Below are 21,863 nucleotides of genomic sequence, written 5' to 3'. Positions count from 1 at the left end.
CCAGAATGATGTCTGGGTTTGGTGACTGTATATGGGATGGGACCCCAGGTGGTTCAGTCTCTGGATGGCATTTTCTTCAGTCTATGCACCACACTTTGTCTCCGTATTTTCTCCCATGAGTATTTTGTTACCCTTTCTAAGAAAGACGTAAGCACCCACACTTTGGTCTTTCGCCTTCTTGAGCTTCATGTGGTCTGTTAATTGTATCTTGGGTATTGTGAGCTTTTGGGCTAATACCCACTAATCAGTGAGTGCATACCATGTGTGTTCTTTTGTGATTGGGTTATCGTATTCAAATGATATTTTCTAGTTCCATCCATTTGAGTAAAAAATTTCATGAAGACATTGTTTTTAATAGGTGAGTAGTACTTCATTGTGTAAATTTACTACATTTTCTGTATTCATTCCTCTGTTGAAGGACATCTGGGTTGTTTCTAGCTTCTGGCTATTATAAATAAGGCTGCTATGAACATAGTGGACGATGTATCCTTTATCACACGTTGGAGCACCTTCTGGGTATATGCCCAGGAGTGTTATAGCTGTGTACTCAGTTAGTACTATGCCCAATTTTCTGAGGAACTGCTAGACTGATTTCCAGAGTGGTTGTACAGGTTTGCAATCCCACCATCAATGCAGGAGTGTTCTCTAAACATCCTTGACAGCATCTGCAGTCACCTGAGTTTTTGATCTTAGCCATTCTGACTGGTGTGAGGTGGAATCTCGAGGGTTTTTTGAATTGTATTTCCTCAATGATTAAGGATGTTGACCATTTCATTAGGTGCTTCTCCACCATTAGATATTTCTCAATTGAGAATTCTTTGTTTAGCTCTTTACTATACTTTCAATAGGGTTGTTTGATTGTCTGGAGTCTAATTTCTTGAGTTCTTTGTATATATTTGATATTAGCCCTCTATCAGATATGGGATTGGTAAAGATCTTTTCTCAATGTTTTTGTTGCTGTGTTGTCCTATTAACAGTATCCTTTGCATTACAGAAGCTTTGTAATTTTATGTCTCATTTGTCAATTCTTAGTCTTAGACTATAAGCCATTGGTGTTCTGTTCAGGAACTTTTCCCCTGAGCCCATGTATTCGAGGCTCTTCCCCACTTTCTCTTTTATTTGTTTCAGTGTATCTGGTTTTATGTGGCAATCCTTGATCCACTTGTACTTGAGCCTTGTACAAGGAGATAAAAATGGATTGATTTGCATTCTTCTACATGCAGACCTCCAGTTGAACCAGCACCATTTGTTGAAAATGCTTTCTTTTTTTCACTGGATGGTTTTAGCTCCTTTATCAAATATCAAGTGATCATAGGTATTTGGGTTCATTTTGTGTCTTCAATTCAAACCCATTGATCTTCGGCCTGTCTCTGTACCAATGCCATGCTGTTTTTATTACTATTGCTCTATAATACAGCCTGAGGTCAGGGATGGTGATTCCCCCAGAAGTTCTTTTATTGTTGAGAATAGTGTTTACTATCCTGTTTTTTTTTTTTTGTTGTTGTTCCAAATGAATTTGCAAATTGCTCATTCTAACTCAGTGAAGAATTGAGTTGGACTTTTGTTGGGGATGGCATTGAATCTGTAAATTGCTTTTGGGAAGATAGCCAGTTTTAGTATAAAACTGCCAATCAATGAGCATGGGATATCCTTTCATCTTCCAAGATCTTTTTCGGTTTCTTTCTTCAGAGAGCTGAAGTTCTTGTCTTACAGATCTTTCTCGTGCTTAGTTTGAGTCACACCAAGGTATCTTATATTATTTGTGACTGTTTTGAAAGGTGTCATTTTCCTAATTTTTTCTCACCCTGTTTAGCCTTTGAGTAGAGGAAAACCACTGATTTGTTTGAGTTAATTATTAAAAATGTTTTAACCCAGAGTTCTACAATTACTGTACCTGCTTAAATCAGCATTAGTGTTCCTTTCTTCTTAGCACCTCTTCCCTTGCCATCTAAGGAAGTAACCAAAGGAATGCCTGTTGTCTTCAATTTTTCAAAACCTCTTTAATATGGGTACCTAAATTCTTTAGCCTCCATTCTAGCTTACCACCCACCTGAGGTAGTGTAAAAGAAAGGTTATTAGGATATGGGGTATATGGGCCTGATTAGAAATTGTTCTTTGGATCAAATCCAATCTGCACTGTCAGGAAATCAGCAGTTCAGTTCACAGTTATCGGCATCAGTGGCAGCTCCATTCACTTGATCCACTAGCAAACACTTCGAAAATATACCAGGAATCCAGTTATGTAGTAGCAGAATAACAAACATGAATCATCAGCTTTGGCTGACCTAGCAGAAACACCCAGGCCTCGGCTCAATTGGCAGCAAAAGGTAGCAGGAACAACCAGGACCAGCAGGGACTTCAGATTCTCTGTAGTGCCTCTCTGAAAGAAACAACGATCAGCAAAAAACAGATACCAGAAAGCATTGCAAAGCAAGCCTCCCACCACATCTCTTGAGTTAAATTTATACTCTGTTCAAGCATCACATGTCCTCCCACAGGTCTTGCCTCACCTCGTGAGTTTGTCTTCCCAAAATTCCATGTGAGTCTGTTTCAGCTCTCATCACTATTCCAATTAGCCTGAGTCCATGGAAGTGGTGAGAAGCTGCCAGAATACCACCAAAACTTTTTGGTTCATTTCTTTCTATGGAGTCACAGCAAACAGAGCTCAACAAGGCAATATAAGGTGAACTAGCATGTGTGTGTCATAAGCGAAGAATTCTTCATCATATGTCCTTTTCCGTGTTGACTTTAGCAAAATATCTTTTCACCTGTGTCTGCTTAAGCAAAAGGTTCCTTGACATAACTGACTTTCCAAAGAAACCAGAAGATTCTACATCAAAACTCTATCCTGAAGGGTGGGTATATTTCAACAGTAGGGCAAAAAGGAAATGAGAGGATTATGGAAATTGTTTTTATAGTGAAGAGTATTTGAACAAAAAGGAAGTATAGAGTTTAGGCAGTAGTGAAGAAATCCTCATTAAGATGACTAGAATAGAGGAGGGAAGGAAATGAGCACCAGGAAGCCAGGGCACCAGGTAGATGCTCGGTAGAAGAACTCCCTAGGCAGAGAGAGTTGGAATGAAGACGAGTCTGAGGAGGGGAGGAGTGAAATAAGGATGGGGCCAGGATGGCTGAAGCAAAGTGAAATGGGGATGCACAGGACGTATGTGCAGTACTTTGACCTGCAGTGGTGGAAGAAGAGGAGCATAAGAATCTTTTTATTTATTTATTTTTTAACTTGCACAGAAGGGTTTGTTTCTAAGCGCACTTCCACATCACTTCCATCACTGAGGGAAGGCAGCACGTAAACTAAAGCAGAATCACTGGCTTGCTTTCCGTTTTCAAGTTACTTTCTTTTATATCCCAGAACCAGGGATAGCATCACCTCCAGTGGGCTAAGCCCTCCAGTATCTATTATCAATCGAGAGAATGCCTCACAGACTGTCCACAGGCCAATCTGATGGGGCATTTTCTTAGGGAGGACTCCCTCTTCCCAGAACAAAGAACTAAGCAGCACAATTTCTAAATGATCATTAAAACTTTCATGCCTCGATCATGTAGGGCTAACGAGACTCGTTTCTATAAGCAAGCTCCATAAAGGTCTCCAGGAATAGGTTTTCCTGCCCAGCAGTCAAGTTCAAGCTTCTCTGGGTCAGGGACATGAGGATCGGGCTCAGCTAGAATATACCGATAGCCATCTTTGTTAAATGGATGTTCCAAAGGATAGCCATGAGGAGGGAGATGCTGAGCAGAAATAAAGGGTCACTTCTTTGTGGTCCCTTTTGTTCCACCATCTTACTACATATGCTTGGCTCTGCTTGCTTTCCCACTGCTTCCTGCTGCCATCCCCCATTTAGGTTCCCACTAACAGACACAGCACTGCTTTGTTTCTATTTGTCATAAGCAGGATCAATATTACTAAGATTCTGATCCAAAAGTCCCAACTTGGGGTGATCTTCTTCTGGGTCTTTGCTTCCTGGATCAGGGTGTTCCTTTACAAGAACACATCTCTTTTCTTACTCATTGTTTTGACAATGTTATTGGGCCAAGTCACTTTTCCAGGTCTCTGTCTAGTATATACATTCCCAGTATTTATCAATAACTGGTATAAAATCTGTATCTTTGGAGAACATGGTTTTTGGATGTTCATCCTGTCTTCGAGACTACCTCGTCAAGTTCGCCAAAACACTAAGGCTCATTACTTTTAAATTTGCTGGCTTCCGGAGAAAGCAGGTATTCCCACTGTGATGGCATACATTTCAGTGGAAGATGTAGTTGGTCATAAAAGGCAGACATGACGATGTGTCTATTCCAAAGGTGAGAGCGATGAAACACTTTGCACATATTCTGCATTGCAACTTGACTTCTCCCAACTGCCACCCATTCTCCTCATCCACAGAGCCTGCCTAGGTATCCATCACTTCTGAAGTGTCTCCAGCACCTTCCAAAGTATCTTTTCCATTAGCAGACTCTGTATACAGACCACTTATATCAACCACGTTTGTATCCCTGCCATCTTGGTCTTCTCCTGGCCTCCTTCTTCATCCGCATCTCAATGGCGACTCCTTCAGAGCATATGTATCTTATGATTGAGAAAATAAAAAAATAAAATTGTGTAACTGAGATACATCAGCCTTACAATTAAAAAATTATATATAATAATTGTATAATTACATTATATTATTCTTTTTGTAACATATATTTTATATAACATATAAATATATGTTAATTAAAATTATTTTAAATATATGTTTAATAGAAAAAAGAAATTGTTCTCTTAAGTTTATCCTTCCTTTTGTAATCTAGGAAGGATAAACTTGAGAGAGCAATTTCTTTTTTTCTCCAGTATTGAAAAAAATATATACTTATATTCAATTATTTTTTCCTACTACTAAATACAATTAATTTGAAAATAAAGACTGTTTGAATGGTTAGAGTTCTAGCTCAGTGTCAGATCACTTACCTGGAATGTATAAGGCTGTGTTAAATTCTCTACCAACACAAAATATAATTAAGTCATAGTTTGTGCTGGCTATATTTTTTGTCACCTCAACACAAGCCAGAGTCACTTATGGAGTGAAAATCTCAAATAAGAAAATGTCCCCAATATATTGACCTGTGGGAAAGCCTATGTTGTATTTTCTTTATTAATGATTGATGTTGGAAAGCACAGTTCATTATGTTTGGTCCTGAGTACTCTAAGAGGGGATTCTGAAAAAGCAAGAGCAAGCCAGTGTGTAGCACCCTTCTCTACTCTTTGCTTCAGTTCCTTCTTTGAATTCCTGCCCTGATTTGGAAATGTAAGATGACATAAACTCTTTCCTTTGAAATTTGTTTATTGTTACGTTGCTTTATTACAGCAATAAAAAAACCAAACTAATACAGACTTACATTTTTAAGTTTATAGCAGATAAGCTGCACAATGCAAGTAGAAGTGTATCATAAGGGAAATATTATAAAAATAGACATAACTAGTCCTAAAGCCTGCTGAGATAATACCAGAAGTAGTATAAACTATTAAAAATATTTATACTGATGAAAAATGCCCCAAGTACATATTATAATATTGCCAAATACTGTTCTATGCTTCTTTTTCAAAAATAACTTCTCAATAAAACTCTGTGATGATCAGTGGTAAGTCTATTTGGTATGGGCTGTGTATACTGCAACATGAATTGAACTCGCATAGCAATGGTTTTATTTGTAACATCTTTTTCTACTCAACAATAACTTTATTAGTATTAAATACAAAATAGTTTAGTTAAAAAATATAACACAATGCTGTCAATACCTGTCAATATATACATCTGAAGAATCAAGCAAACATTAATAGAATCCTAAAAGAAATGAGAGACAGGGTTAAATATGTTTCCTTGGTAGCAACATAATGAGGGTAGTGAATGATATAATTACTATTTAACCTTTAGAGTGAAGGTCTAACTTAAGTAATGATCCCTTCCAGGTACAGATAATTTCTAAGGTAATGACAGTGTAATGAAAAAAAAAGTGATCAATTGAACAAACCAGGAATTATGGATGAAGGGATACTAGTGTAGGTTAACTCTTCCTTGGGGAGAGTTCGGAGAATGAAGCAGAAATGATTTATGTAATAGGAAGTAGTTGAATATAGATAAAAGTAGTGAAAAATAAATGTGCTTGTGACAGCAAGGATAATTGGTCACTTTTGGAGTCTTCGTATCTGTAGTAAAATAATTTCCTAATGGACTCAAAGAGAAACTTAAAGACAATTTTATTGGTTTAAAAGAATGTTTGTCAGTGCAGATGGCTGCCTATAGTAGAAGAATAAAGGAGAAAAGAGGAAAAAGAATACCAAAATATTTAAACGGGCACAGAGATCAAGCACCTGACTGAAAAGCATCCACAGAATGGAAAACAAGCTTTAGAGAAAAAGCAAGGAAGGCCAAAGTATCAACAAAAACAACTTAGGTTCAGGCCAGTACCCTAGAGAAAATGGTGGAAAAAGGGCAAAATTCTTTCCTAAGGAAGATTGTCTTCTGCTGTAAGCATTCTTTAGTTGCCTACAGTTCTTTGTCCAGGGCAGAGATTCTGTGAGATTTCACCCTTCCAGATGGAGGTTTTGTTAAAGCAGTCACATTCCTAATAGATGTAATCTCACAGCAAACTTTCTAATCTACAATTCTTATAACCTTTCTTCCCTGTCTTTTGCTTTGATACATACCAGTAACATTATATAGACTGAGTAGGCTTTATTAGGAACACACAGAGAGAGAGAGAGAGGGGTGGGGGGACTCAACAGCTAAAGAATAGAAACCATAAGTTTGAGGGAGAGAACAAGAAGAAGTACATGGAAAGGGTTATATGGAAGAAATGGGAGAAGAATTATCAAGTTATATTTTAAGTTACAAAAGTTAAAGGAGAGATTAAATCTATATGACTCAGGTGACAAGGAGTTGGATATATCCAGCCCAGTAGAAATTCATGGTAACTTGTAAGGTTAAGGCAAAAAGTGTGGAAAGGAAAAGTACATTATCTCTTAGCCCAGCTTCCTAGGGCTCTCCTTTGTCCTTTGTCTGATTGATACAACTCAAACAGAACATTAGGTCTGTAACCAGAATAAAGTTTCTATTCTTTTGACTAGACCAAGTTTTCTCTTAAAAGGTCTTACTGTGCATATCAATAAACTTCCAGAATTAGAGAGTTAGCTCTCTCTAATCTGTTGATGGGATAGTTACATTTTGTGAATCTATATGCATTGAAACCTCATCTACTGGAAATAAGCATTCCTTCTTTTGAATGATAATTTTATTCTGACTTGTACTACAAGCAGTTGTGTCACCTGCAGTTGCTATCTATCTATCTATCTATCTATCTATCTATCTATCTATCTATCTATCTATCTATCTATCTACCTATCTATCTATTTATCTATATATCTATAGTGGTTTCCTAAAGAAAACAATACAGAAATGATTGGCGGTTAATCCCTATAGTACAAGAGTTAGTCATTATACAAATATATTATCTGGGTCTAGTGTTACAAACATTCAAATGACCATTAGCAAAGGCCTATTTATGTAAAGTCTCAGATGATCGTGTGATACAGGTTTTCTCTTGGGACATTTTTAGGAGTGTGGAAACTCATTGGCCATTTACAGTCCTATGTATTGAGAACAGAATCTCCAGTGCAGGAGATCAGTGTTCTAAACTCAACATTGTTCACTCTCAGGTTCGTTTACTAATGTCTTCTCCTGTTTCGCGGAATGTGCTCCTTGGCCCTTTTAACTTTGCTCCTGAGTGAGAACCTCATGTTTTTCCATTCTTGAAATTACCACAGAATATTGAAGTCAATAAATATTGAAACATCTGAAACTAATATAGTTTAAACACTTATAAGGCTTGACTCATAACTTTATAACATGATTGGCATAAATACACTTAAACCAATCAAAATATAAATTGATATACAATATGTTCTATTCTCTCTATATATAATATATCATATACATCATATTACATATATATATATACATACATACATACATACACACACACACACACATATATATATATATATATACATATACATATATATCATATGCATCCTTTTTTTCTGTATGGACTGTGCATGGCTGAAAAATGAAGAAAGTAGAAGAAGGAACTACTTCTGCCTCTAAAGAATTCAGATTCATTTAGTTTGAAAAATTAAGTTATTTGATCAAAAATTTTGTTACTTTATAATTTGCTCATCGTTTCTACTTCTACACAAAGATACTTCATAGAATATGTTTATGTAGTACAAGATATTTTTCAATTCCCTACAAGATTAGTGATCTTTTTTGTTAATGAAAACATCCCGAGAGTCACAAGCAAAAAGTTTCCAATGACAACTAGGGCTAAAGTAAAATGTTGAAGAATAAATGAAATGGTAGAATAATAATTTACTGAAAGTATTTATAATTTTTAATTTTTTAGATCTACAATAGCAGACTGCTGCCCTCTAAAGTTTTATGGATATTGAATGTTTTTTCTTTACTGAATATATGTCTAATATCCTTACCTGAAATAGATTCATTGACAAATATAGTATATTTAATGACTTTTTCCCCCATTCTACCAGGATTGGCATTACCATCTGGCTTTTATTTAGTGGCCATTTGGTTACTCAAATTCAGTTAAAGAGAGAACAGTTCATTATCCTACATGACTAAAAAAAAAATGGCAGAAGTTCATAAATGCCTGGAATGAAAAAAATGTGTGATTTATGCATGTGTTAATTCATGACATGACCTTGAAAATGTTTAATTGCTGATTTTTTTGATTAACTTTCTGGTAACTAACAAATTATATGCTTTAATTGTTCAAATTTACTGTCTAATATAAATTCATGTAGCGAACATAATGCCTGAGTAATTCAGGATAAAGTTATGTATCACTTTCCCTCATACTTTTTGATCAGAATTCATCAGTATGTTCTTGTTACTCAGTATGTATTTTTTATAGCTTTCATGTCATGATGCAAAGAATGAATGGAAGGATCAAGATAGAGTGGCTAGCACATGGAGATAGTTAAATAAGGTGAAGGAACATTGCACTTTGAAGCTACACAGAGTGCCTCTAGATGTTTTTCTTTAAAATGGAATTTATTAAATAGCTTAAATTCATGGAAATGAAGAAATAATGGCTTGTAGTGGTGTCAAATTAAAGCAGAGAATAAAAGCATTTTATGGAATCGTTAACTGTTATATTTTAAAATATTTAATTAAATCAATTACAGAAAAGTAGGTGCAAAGTGTCAGGGTTTGAAATGTAGATAAATGCATATTAACATGTAGACAAATAAAGCATTAAATTTTAAATTAACTACAAAATAGAAATCATTTTTCCTCACATTTTTCTTTTTCTATTATAAATGAACTCATTCATAGGCCACAAGAAACATTTATTGTAAACCTATTTAAAATATAAGGCTTAATTAATTATTGTGTCTCTAATCTGTTCTTGGGCAAAACATTTCTGGGTATGAGAATTCCATCACCCAACAGCTCCTAGATTGAAATGACTGCTTGAAAAATCACAGGAGTGGAATGTAGTGGTGTGGGTAATTATTTCAGTAACAAAAGCTGCAGATCCAGAGGGTCTTATGAATACCACACCAGTTTAGATATAGTTGATGTTGTACTTTGAGATTTCTTCTGTTGCCTTGTTCTCAGTAACAATAACTTTTCTTCCACGTACTGACCATCATGTTGAAGCTAGTGAACCAAAAACTGTTAGTGGAATTTGGCTCTAGTTTGCCTTCAAATCACTGGTTTTTATGAAAACTAGAAAGAATTCAGATGATACACAGAGATCTTAATAGAAAATAGTTTATGTAGAGTTGAGGGAAGAATACTCACGGGTGAGAAAGACAGAGATACATATGTCTGACTATCCGTAAGAAGGTTAAAGTCCCCAAAGAGTCGTAATTACCTTTTTTGTCTTACTTCACAAATGACTGGCAGGCTCATTTTGATTAACTTTTGGTGAGGGTTATTTATTTATTTATTACCTCATATGTGATATTTGGTAAAGAATTCTAAAACATTTAGGAGTCTTTTACCCATCTTCATAAAAACATTTTCTTTGCTTCTATAAAACCCAATACATTTCTTTCATAAATAATTTTAACCTAATTCTACCAAATTCATACATGAATAATAAAATATCATTCAATTTTGCCTCTTGGTTAATTTTATTCAAATAAAAGGGGAATAATAGGTCATTGAAAGAATGGTAATAAGCCCAGCTCTGTAGTATTAGTTTTGGTTTTAGAAGGTACTAGTTATCAGAGAGGGCTCATTCTCAGTGCCCTTCAATCCTCTAATAGGACTAGCTACCTAACAAATCTCCGCAAAACATTAGTCCAATCATTTATCTTTAGCTACTTAAGGAAATCTAACCAAAAATAATTTCAATTTCACCAAATTTGATTTCTTTCTTTTTTTAGTTAGAATCCCATTTTAATATCAGACATGTTCATATCTCAATTTGTTTCAACTTATTATTAACTATAAACTTTGTTCAAATTATTTCAACATTCTGAACCTAGGTTCTTCATAGCATTGACTAAAATATTAAAAGCATAAAATGAGATTTATTTTTAATACTAAGTAATATTTGTAAGTGAATTCATCTTCATGTGTAAGGTTCTGATCTCCCCATAGCAGAAGGTACTGAAGCACACTCAGTTTGTTTGTATTTATTTATTTATTTATTTATTTATTTATTTATTTATTTATTTTTATTTACTTTGCATCCTGATGGCAACCTTCCCTTCTTTCTTGCCAGTCCTACCCTCATATACCCCTTCTCCCACTACCTTCTCTGAGGGGAAGGCAAAATCCCCCTCCGGTACCAATTGGCCTTAGCAAATTAAGATGGACCATGGCTAAACATGTCCTCTCCCACAGAGGCCAGACAAGGCACCCCAGATAGAGCAAAGGGATCCAAAGTCAGGAGACAGGATTAGAGAAGGCTCCTGTTCCAATCTTTAGGGGACCCACACAAAGACCACCCTGTACATCTACTACAATTGGGTAGGGGAGACCTAAGTCTAGCCATGAATGCACTTTGGGTAGTAGTTTAGTCTCTGTGAGCCCCCATGCATAGGCCTGGGTTAGTTTACTCTGTAGGTCTTCCTGTGGTGTTCTTGACCCTCCTGCACCTTCAGTCCTTCTCCCTACTCTTCCATAAGCTTCCTAGAATTTCACCTAACGTTTGGCTGTGTTTGTCTGCATGATTCCTGGATAAAACCTCTCAAAGGACAGTTAGATGGTTACACTAGGCTCCTGTCTGCAATATAGCAGAGTGGTGGCTTTACTTTCTCCCATGGGGATAGGTCTCAAGTTGGACCAGTCATTTGGCTGGTCATTCCCTCAATCTCTGCTCCATTTTTATCCCTGCACATTTTGTAGGCAGGACATATTGTGGGTCAAAAGTTTTGTGGATATGTTGGTGCACCCCCTACACATACACACAGACACACACAGAGACAGACAGACACACAGACAGACAGACAGACACACACACACACACACACACACACACACACATAGGCAGACACACAAACACAGAGACAGACACACTTAGGCAGACACACACACACACACACACACACACACACACACACACACACACACTACACTGGAAGTTTTTCCTGGCATCAGGAGGTGCCCACTTCAGTCTCCATATTTTCAATGCTAGGAATCTCAGCTTATGTCACTCCTATAGACCTCTGTGGCCTTTCTGGTTCCAGGTCTCCAGCTACTCCAAGAGATGCCTCCTCCCCTCCCCCACTTAACTCCATTCACTTTCCCAGTAGTCTCACAACACCTCCCACCTCAGATACCCACCCTAAAACCTCTCCCTACCCCTGGTCTTACCCAGTTCCCTCCTTCCATCTTCCCTATAGTGGATACCTCTATACCTATTTTATATCCCCTCCTGAGTGAGATTCAAGCATCCTCCTTCGGGCCTCCCTATTACAATTAGCTTCCTTTGGGTCTGTAGAGTGTAGCATGGTTATCCTGTACTTTATGGCTAATTTCGACTTATAAGTGAGTACATACCATCCCTGTCTTTCTGGGCCTGAATGGTGTCACTTAGGATATTATTTTCAAGTTGATTATTTCTTTATTAATATTATTATTATTATTATTATTATTATTATTATTGTTATTGTTATTATTATTTTAAAATGGATTTGAAGTCTTATTCCTTTTGATTTAGAAACAAAACTTGGGAGAGAATGGGAGTCCTCTGGAGCTGTGAACATTTTCTCACATACACAGTTCCAGAGTTTGAGAGGTAAAGTGCCAGACAAAGCAATCGCCACCATAGACATCACAAGCCAATAACATACACTTCCTGTGTCTTTTCTAAATGTGAAAAATAAAATTTATAGGCAATGAGATGAGGTTAGAGAGGAGTTTCATCTTGTGATTATAAGGGGGTACTTGAGAAAAAGAGAGAGAGAGCTCTTTAAAAGGAGAGCTGGTCCCTGAGAGCCTGCTACCAAGGAGCTGCTTGTTTATGGCTTTCAAAAGGATTTATGGCAGAAACTGAGGCAAGATGAGCTTTAGGTAGATAAGCTGGTTGGCCTCAGGCACTTCCTCCCCACATAAAGCTTCTAGAACGTTGGGTTCCTGGGACACATTTAGCCTACAAAAAGGAGAAGAAGGAAGATAAATTGGAACAGGAGCCAAGAGACCTGAGGGTATTTGGGTCTGGGTCATGACAAACCAAAGGTTTTGGTTTTGAAAAAGAGTCATGATTTCTGTCCCTGAACTGCCTGCCTGGCCACTTATTATCTTCTTTTCTCAATATGAAAATTCCTCATTAGCCTCTGGTCTAATAATTAGCCTTGTAGGATGAATACATTCTAAATATATATACATATACATATATATGTGTGTGTGTGTGTGTGTGTGTGTGTGTGTGTGTGTGTGTGTTCTTTTTAAATATCAAATCCTTGACACAATGGAAATTTCCCAGAAATCTTAATCTGGAAAAAGGGTTATCTTGGAACTTGTTATCAGCCAGAGAGAGAGACAGAACCATGTCTCTAGGATACATGTTGATAATTTGTCAGATAGCATTTGCTCTAGTCAACTTGGCACAGCCTAGGGTCACCTGAAGGGGTGACTGTCCTTACTTGGTTGGTTGTGAGCATGTCTGAAGTATTGTCCTGCTTGTTATTTGTGGGTAACAGGATTTCCTGTGAAGGACATCCTATGCTGTATAAAGAAGCAAACTAAGCAAGAACCTGTGAAGTAAACAACATTCCTCCATATTTTCTTCCTTTGAGTTTCTGTCTGAGTTCTTGCCCTGCCTTCTCTCAGTGATGGACTGTGGCATGGAATTGTAAGCCATAGAAATCCTTTCCCAAATAAGTTCTTGTTGTTGTTTTGTTTTTAATATAGTATTTGTCACAGTAGCAGAATGAAACTAGAACAAAATTAGAGAGAAGACTAAAGCCTAGATGATAATCAGGGGTGAAACCATACCCTAGGACTGAGTAACTGTCTATTCCCCTTCCTTCTATTTAGTCCTATAGACATGTTATAACCCTCATAAGGAACTTTGGGGTAACAAGATCTCTTTTTTGTATAGCACATTGGATTTTTGGGGTATATTTTTTTAGTATTAATTTTTCTATTTTCTTGTTAAAACCTGAAAATTTGGCTTTTTGAAGTTGTTAGGCTCTGATCACAATAACTTCAATAAAAGTCATAATACTGATAAATACTTCTTTCTTGAAAATATTAAAATCTATCACTTGTGTAGTTTACTATTTCCTTAGTTCCTAGTTTTTCAAATCATGTTCAATTACATATGGGAATATATTTACTATTTAAATACATATACTGTGTGCCATGTGCCATAATTAAAACATAAACACAGCAAAAATTTCACATTAGCAAAACATATACTACAATAGGATTTTTCTCATTTATTTAAAATTATGGATATCAGAGACATACATTCCCTAAATGTAATAAAATTATGACTACTTTAGTAAGAAAATAAGAAAAAGAATCTTAAATCTTCATTTTTAAGTGTCTTTGCATAACCAAATGTATTTTGTATACTATAAAGAGCAGGGGACACTGGGGTTGCATTTTGGAGGATTCTTCATCCACTTATGATCAGGCACTCTGTATGCAGTTTTCCAGTACTTAATTGCTAGCCTGTAAATGAGTGTGGTCTTTCTTGATTGGTTAGTTTTCAGGCCTGAGTGGTTAGGATGAGCCAATAAGCAAGTCATTTCCTGCCTTGTAAATGAGGCAGCATGTTACATCAGGATGCCACTGATTTTGATTGATTCTTCCATTTCCTGTTCTGTTATTCTACCATGTTATACTCTGTTTAGTGGAATGCCTTCTATGCTAGGGAAAATTGAGCATCCATTCTCTTCCTGATCTCTTAACAATGGCCTGTTCTCCACATAGCTCTGTAAACAGAATAAGTAAAGTTAGAAAGATTACATGCCCCAGTACAGGGGAATGCCAGGGCCAGGAAACCAGAGTGGGTGGGTTGTGGAGCAGGGCAGGGCAGGAGGGGGGGTGGTATAGGGGACTTTTGGTATACCATTTGAAATGTAAATGAAGAAAATATCTAAAAAAAAAAAAAAAAACAAGAAAAAAACAAAAACAACAAACGAACAAAAACTAAACTCTAATAGTTCCCAACAAACCAGATTTGGCTACTCAGCTTCAGTAAACAACTTATATGTAATAGTTGTTCAAACTAGCAGGAAAAAAAAAGACATTTAAAAGAAACTAAAATATCTGTGACCTAAGGTTTAATGACTATAACTAAGTAGCCATGCCAGTGTGTGCATTGTCTTACCTCTAATCTCTCTTCTCTTTGGAATTTTTTTCTGGCTACTTTTTTTTTTTCCAATTTAGAATCTGAGGTTAAAATACAAATGAAAAACAACGGTTTTTCTGTTCAACTTTTTCTCTGAAAATGAAGTACCCTAGAATAATATCAATTTCATATATTTTAGATAAACTAAGTTAGTGATACTTTTAAGGATATAATTTCAAAAACTTTGAAATAACCAATACTTTTAGGATATACATATCTATGAAATATTTGCTTTAACTGCATCTAGGTTCGGCAGAATTTTCAGGTTCAATTATACACAAGCCTTTGAAAATCCTGCTTCTATCTGCAGTATTACAAAACAAAGTATATTTCTCTATTTACAAATTTGATTTTAAAAATAATGAAACTACGTATTTCAGAAGTAAAAGTTGTTGTTATATAAATTGGGAAATGAAAGTCAAGAGTTATTCCAGAAAGAAAATTGTGGAATAAACTGACTGTCAGGGTGAGAGACATATTAAGGATGAGCTAATACCTTACATGGTTCTGAAGTATGTCCATGTAATATCAGAAATATAAATAAACCTATGATGTCCTTTACAACATCAGAATTTACAGATTAACAAATTCAGTAAGAACTTTATAGAATTCAAACTCAAATGTCTATAAATTCACCCCCATTTCAAAGTCACTTTTTACTCAAACTTTCCCAATAATGTGGAATGATTAATTCTGCATTACCGACCATTAAGCGAGTTGTTAAAGTATTTTCTTGACAGTAGTTATTCCTGCTCATTTCTTTCTCTCACTAGATCTTAGAATTGTATTACTAAGGAACCCTTAGAGTTATTCCTGCATTGAAGAAAATAAAACCAAGAAAAATGATGACAAAACCAGATTCTAGTTTTCCAATCCAAGGAATATACTACTCTCATTCCAAAGATGTTTAATAAAAAATGGATTATGCATGTATTCTACTATTTAAAATTCATTTGCCCTGGATGCATATGCAGATGGTCAGAACAATTTCAGTCCTCATTTAAATGCTTTGTTTTGAATAATTCCACTATACTGAACAAGGAAAGCACTCCCTTTAATCTTAAACACAATGAAATATCTTTTAAAATATTGGAATGATGAAATAAATGTCTCATAAAATCTCTTTGGCAAACGCATTCCTGGAGCTGGAGAGGTGCCTCAGTCATTGAGCGTACTTGCTGCTCTTACAGAGACCTGGGTTTGATTCTCAGCATGGTTGCTTACCTCTGATTTAATCTCCAACTCCAGTTTTAAAGATGTTCTCTTCTGACCTTCATGCTAAAGCACACACATGTTTCACATAACGTGCATGCAGGAAAACAGTCTTACACACAAAAATATTTTGAAAAATAAAAGAAGAATGTATCAACAAATTAAACCCTTCTGTTTTCATGTTACTATCCAGGCAAGGCAATCAGGGGTTATTCCCATCCTCCATCAGCAAAGCTTTTTTTGTAGTAAATAATAGAGAATACAGAGACTCAGGGCAAATGACGGTGTTGGGAACAAGTGCTTAGCCCTGAATAAAAAACATTTATGTCATTTCTGCTAAGACTCAGGCTTCATCACAGAAGAGAAGGGAGAAATAAAAGTGAGAGAAGATGAAGAAGAAGGAGCCATGCCACAACCATTGCTAACATGGTTTGACAACAGCTGAAATTGCTTTAACTGAGCCTGCGGTTCAATAGTCAATCATAGACTTGTAAGATGCTAGTGGAGCCCCACCACTCTCTGACATGTTCTGACATGTACTCTCAGATCTGTCTGTTACGTTCTGGAGGAAGGGCATTATCTTCAGTTGTGTATGCAATGAGGAGCCTTCCAGCCTCCAAAGGGCAGTTCTTTGGGCACACAAATGGACTTGGTTGAAATAAGTAGATCATGAAACTAGAGAAAACATCAATGTGGAATGGAAACCTATAGGAAAAGAAAGGAGGAAACAGGGGCAGAATAGATGATAAATATATGTGTGAGTTGTGAATAAACATCATTGTATACATGAATGAACTGAAAAGGAATACACGTTATTGATACAAACAAACTAAATAAATGTTAACAATTCAAAAACCTATTTTATGTTCCAAGTAATACCTTGCTCTGTAGATTTAAGTCAATAATATGGAACTAGTTAACAGGGAAGTACCTGCAACATTTGAAGACAGTAACTCACTTCTCTGGTCTTACTCTATAATTGTAAATTATTAGTTTTGTCCTTAGATTAGTCTTGCCTTCTCTGAAGTCTGAAAATCAAAATACATTATGATAGTTGAATGAAAGATCTCAAGTTTAGCTTCAATTCTTTAAGAAATGGCTGAATGAAAATGGAAAATATCAAGTATTTATTTCTTGGAAACTTTGACTATTAAACATATCTAAGTTCACTCCATTTATCTCATTGATAAGATCTCTGAGAAATTGATTATATCTATCTTTCTGTTCCCAATTTGAGGGAAGGAAATGGAGTCAGAGACAGAAAGAAACATTAATGCTTAGATAAGGGAACAGTGTAGAATTGCTATTTTAGTAAATCTCATGTTTGAGGCTGCTAGCTGCCTCAATGGTTTATGTTCCTCAATGAAAGACACACACACACCCTTTATATTTTTATATGCTTTAAGCAGCACAATAGCTGAGTGGCTGCCTAGCCTCCATATTTCTACAATCTACCTCCCTCCAATAACTGATTTTCTACTTCCTAATTTCTATGTTCCATTTTGGCTTCTCTAGACCCAGTCTTCTTGGCTCCCTTCCATGGAGGGTTTGCTCTGCTTTCCTGTCCACACCTCAGGCAAATCCCTTTAATGTAAGTTTTCTGTGATATGGGAGTCTCTGAAAACAAGAAGGCAAGTTAAGTGCTGAGTTAAAAGAAATGGATCAATGTTGAGATGTAGGTTCTAACATTATGGGCAATTGTTCTTCAGGCAAGTCTGTTTAGCATTGGCTGTGTCCTTGTGTGAAATCACTTTCCTTTGAGTAGAGATTACAGTAGTGACTCTGACCTCCAACTGAGGTAGGCCAGGAAATTTCTCTTGCCTTTTTATATAATGGATTCTGGTGCCAGTCTATGGGAATGAGATCATTCTCTGAGCTGAACCGAGTATTTTATTGATTGCCAATGGATGTTGGAGGCCCAGCAAATTATCAGTGGTGTTACCCCTTGACAGATGGTACTTACTGGTACAAGAAAGAAAGCTGAGAAAGCTATGGAGATTAAGCCGTTAAGCAGTGTTCCTCTCTGGTCTGTTCTTCAATTCTCACCTCTGGATTATTAACTCCATTTTCTAAAATTTCACAATAAATTTTATTTCTGTTATTTTAAAGATGAAGGGATTAGAACAAGGAGCAGTGGAAGTCTAGGTCCTAGACATGTAAAATGTTCTTCTACATAAGAAGCCAACTTCCTGACTCCAGAGGTTGTGTACTGAGGTAGAGAAAGTGTGAGTGCCGTCACTCCCTATTGAAATCTGGGTCCTCAGTGTATTGCTGACTATGTAGCACCTTCACAAGTTTGGCCCTTAGGGAAATCAGAGAGTTCCTAAATTCTAATGGGGAATCATGAAATCCCAGTCTTTTAACTTTCTGACATACTTCCATTTCTTCTGTTAATTGTGATGTTATCTGCCATTATTTTGAGATCATCACTTGATTCTAAACAACACTTATGCCTATCCTCCAGTTTACAAAACTATAAGATAAATGCACTTCTTTTTGAAGTTTTTCTACTTGGGTATTTTATTATGGTAACAACATAAAAAAATGCTACACTATGCAAGCAATCCTAAAGTATTCTATCTCCTTGAGACACTACAAGCTCATGTTTATGACTCTTAATGTTGTATTTTAACCACACCTACTGTATAAGAATATATAATTATACAATTATAATTATATATATATGTATTTATATATTTTTTTCAACACAGTTTTAACATCTTGCAATACAGTATCTAATATAATACTGGAGTTTTGTTTAAAAGTCTGCGGACCTCTCTTGTAATATTAAGATTGACATTCCATTATGGCATGGACATAAGAGAATTTGATTTAATATCCTCCTTTGACAAACTCTTCACTCTTGTTTTAAAATATTAAAAAGACAGGAGAGTTGCATTTAGGCAATGGTCTAGGGAGTAACATTCTTGAAATATTCATCAAAGGTGTATGAGAGTGAGAGGGTGATGCCTATAGTTTTTCAGGAACCCACTCACCTTGCTGACATAATTTTTAAAAGAAAAATCTTTTGTTTCTGTGCACACAGACTTTTCAGATTCAATTAGATATATATGTTATAAACAATAACTAAATCTACGCTGCAGGGGACATAGTCTTAATGAGTCATTTATGCACAAATCTATAGCAATAAGTATTGAATACTTAATGTATTCTGGGAGTATAAGTTCTGGAAAAGATAAACACCTCGGTTCCAGGCCTTTCAATAATGGATTGAGAAGAGGAGAGTAAGAGCTCGATCTGTGGTCTCTTGACTGTTCTCATGACGATGGGAACCCTCGCTAGGCAAACAGAAGATGATTGCAGTGAAGAGGATTGGTTCTTGCTCATAAATAGTAGCCAGGCAGTGATTCATAAGAGAAGATTCATAAAACCTTGCATTGAATCCACAGGTGAGGTTTGTGGAATTAGTTCCAAACCCATTAAACTCATACAAAAGGTATACTTTCTTTTAAATTTACTATTTATATATGTTAAAAGAAAATACACCTCTTTCATGAAAGGAGGGAAGACGTTTTCAGTCAAATATGAATAATATTGGACTTGACACAGAGATTCTTGTGAGTCTGATTCTTGTTGTTCTGTCTGAATGACAGGTTCTGCCATGAAAGTGGCTATGTAAGATTTTATTAGTTATAAGTCAATATACTTACAAAGTATAGTCAGCATGTATTTAGATAACACAAATGAGGAATTTCTTCCTTAGTTTGCAAATGCTATGTGAAAACACTCATATGTTTTGAGTTAGAGGAAACTAGTGATCTATAGATCTATAATGAATATGTTCCAACTGTTTTAGCTGATTCTTAATAGGGCATAAAAGAAGTTGTAGATATGTTTGGTGAATGGCTGTTGAGCAGTGAAAGAAACCCTAAGGTTCTGGTTTTGACCTTGCAGCCCCCTCAGAATAATGAATTTGTAATTAGTCTGCAGAACCATAAGTATGCTGTGTTCCAGGGAGCATCATTCATAGTACAAACCCATGCATATTCTCAAGCTGTGTAAATGTATCTCACGTGAAGTACTGATTACTTTAGTACTTATAATCACAAGTTAGGATAAGAAAACTAACACAAAAATCTTGCCCAGTTGCCATTAAAAATGTTTACAACACGAGTATGAGATTTCCTTCTACTTAGACCATTGTGTAATCCAAGGAATAGTTCACTGTCTTCTCTTTCCTTGGGAAAGGAGCAATGTTTGCTCTTTCAGCTGTCTCATTTTAAATATCAGAAGGACCAAAGGGAGCAAAAATGATTATTCAAAGACATGACATCTGACTTCTTTGCCCTCTTGTTTTAACTTGTGTTTAATCAACAGAGAAACTAGAATATATGAATATATTTTCCCCAACTATATGATAAAATACTCTGACAGAAGCAACATAAGAGAGAAATCTGGTTTGGCTCACAGTTTGGGAATACAGTTCTTTATGATTGCAAAATCCTAACAACGGGATCCTGAGGTCATGCTACATCCATGTTCAAGAAGTCAAGAACTATTATTTCTCATGAGCAACAATCTTTCTCCTGTTTAAGCACTCTGGAACTCAAGTTTAGGGACTACTGCCTACAAATCTAATGGTGATTCCCTACAGCTACAGACAAAACTCCCCTGATCTAATCTCCCACATGTGTGCCCAGGGGATTTTCTCCCAGATGATTCAGATCTCACCAAGTTGACAATTTACAATAACCAGTATAACTTCAGTTACCTTAGTTAGAGCATACTATGTATTTCATACTTCAAGGTTAACTGAAACAATTCCCATAAAAGCTTGAAATGTACTGAGGAACTCTGAGAGGTTAAAAAAAAAATGGCATTCTTATTTTCTGTTTGAAGGCAAATTACCTGGAATATTGAACTGACTGTTGGAAGAATTTCTAATGAGACAAATGGAAGAGAGAGTATTAAGTGACTGTACTGTGCTGATGTTTAGGTGTCTTCCTGGGTCAAGAACACAAAAAGGACAATAGGGAAGGTTTTAGATTGATTTGAATTTTATTGTTCTCAAGTATAGTTAATAATATTTAGCTTACAAAAGCAAATATTATTAAATAATACAACTCTTCCTAAAAGGTATTCTGTTTATTTTATTAAATACTTTTAAGTTTTAAGTTTCTGACTTACCACCCCACTGCTCATTTCAAGGCTAAACCAGCTACAGCTATTTCTCTGAAATGCATAACATTCTTTGGTGCACAGCCATGTTTCTGGCCAACCTGTCATTTTGCTTAACGATCATTTATGAGCTTGTCAGCGAGGAAATCACTGGAGCATTTAGATGCCTCCCATATGACTGTTTTTATACTGTTTAACACACAATATCTGAGTGTTACAAACTATGTTGTCTGCCTTGTAAACCTGAATTTTCTTTCTTCATTGATTGATTGGATTGGATGCTTCAACCAAAAGGATGTAAATGCCAAGAGGCAAATGACATATGGATAGACATGTGAATTTCTGACATATAAATTTCAGGTTTATATTGCATACACTCAGAATTAATTTTATTATTTATCTGAGAGAACATATGTGGAATTTAAGTATCTGTACAGACACAAATTTTCTGAAAAACATGACTTATTTTAAAAAATGGACCAAATTATGGATTCAAAATAAAAGTGCATACAAACTAAACTATAAGTTAGATACTGCACACTATAGACATTCAAGATAACAAAGTATGTACATTATCTTTGCAGATGCTGAGTAGGCTTGCAAGATACAGAGATAGAGTT

The 21,863-nt window shown here is 35.8% G+C and overlaps 1 protein-coding gene and 1 pseudogene across 9 annotated transcripts in view; one reads left to right on the top strand and one right to left on the bottom strand.

Annotated features, from left to right (window-relative positions):
• Lrp1b (low density lipoprotein-related protein 1B) overlaps positions 1-21,863 on the top strand; it is a 2,058,309-nt gene that overhangs the window by 1,690,698 nt on the left and 345,748 nt on the right. The gene's annotated exons all lie outside the window — the stretch shown is intronic.
• Positions 3,549-4,568, bottom strand: Gm13462 (predicted gene 13462; annotated as a pseudogene).

The sequence above is a fragment of the Mus musculus genome, chromosome 2 (assembly GCF_000001635.26).
Source record: "Mus musculus strain C57BL/6J chromosome 2, GRCm38.p6 C57BL/6J".
In the NCBI taxonomy this organism is placed as follows: Eukaryota; Metazoa; Chordata; class Mammalia; order Rodentia; family Muridae; genus Mus; species Mus musculus.
The sequence above is the reverse complement of the archived record's forward strand: the minus strand, read 5'-3'. Positions and strand labels throughout refer to the sequence as shown.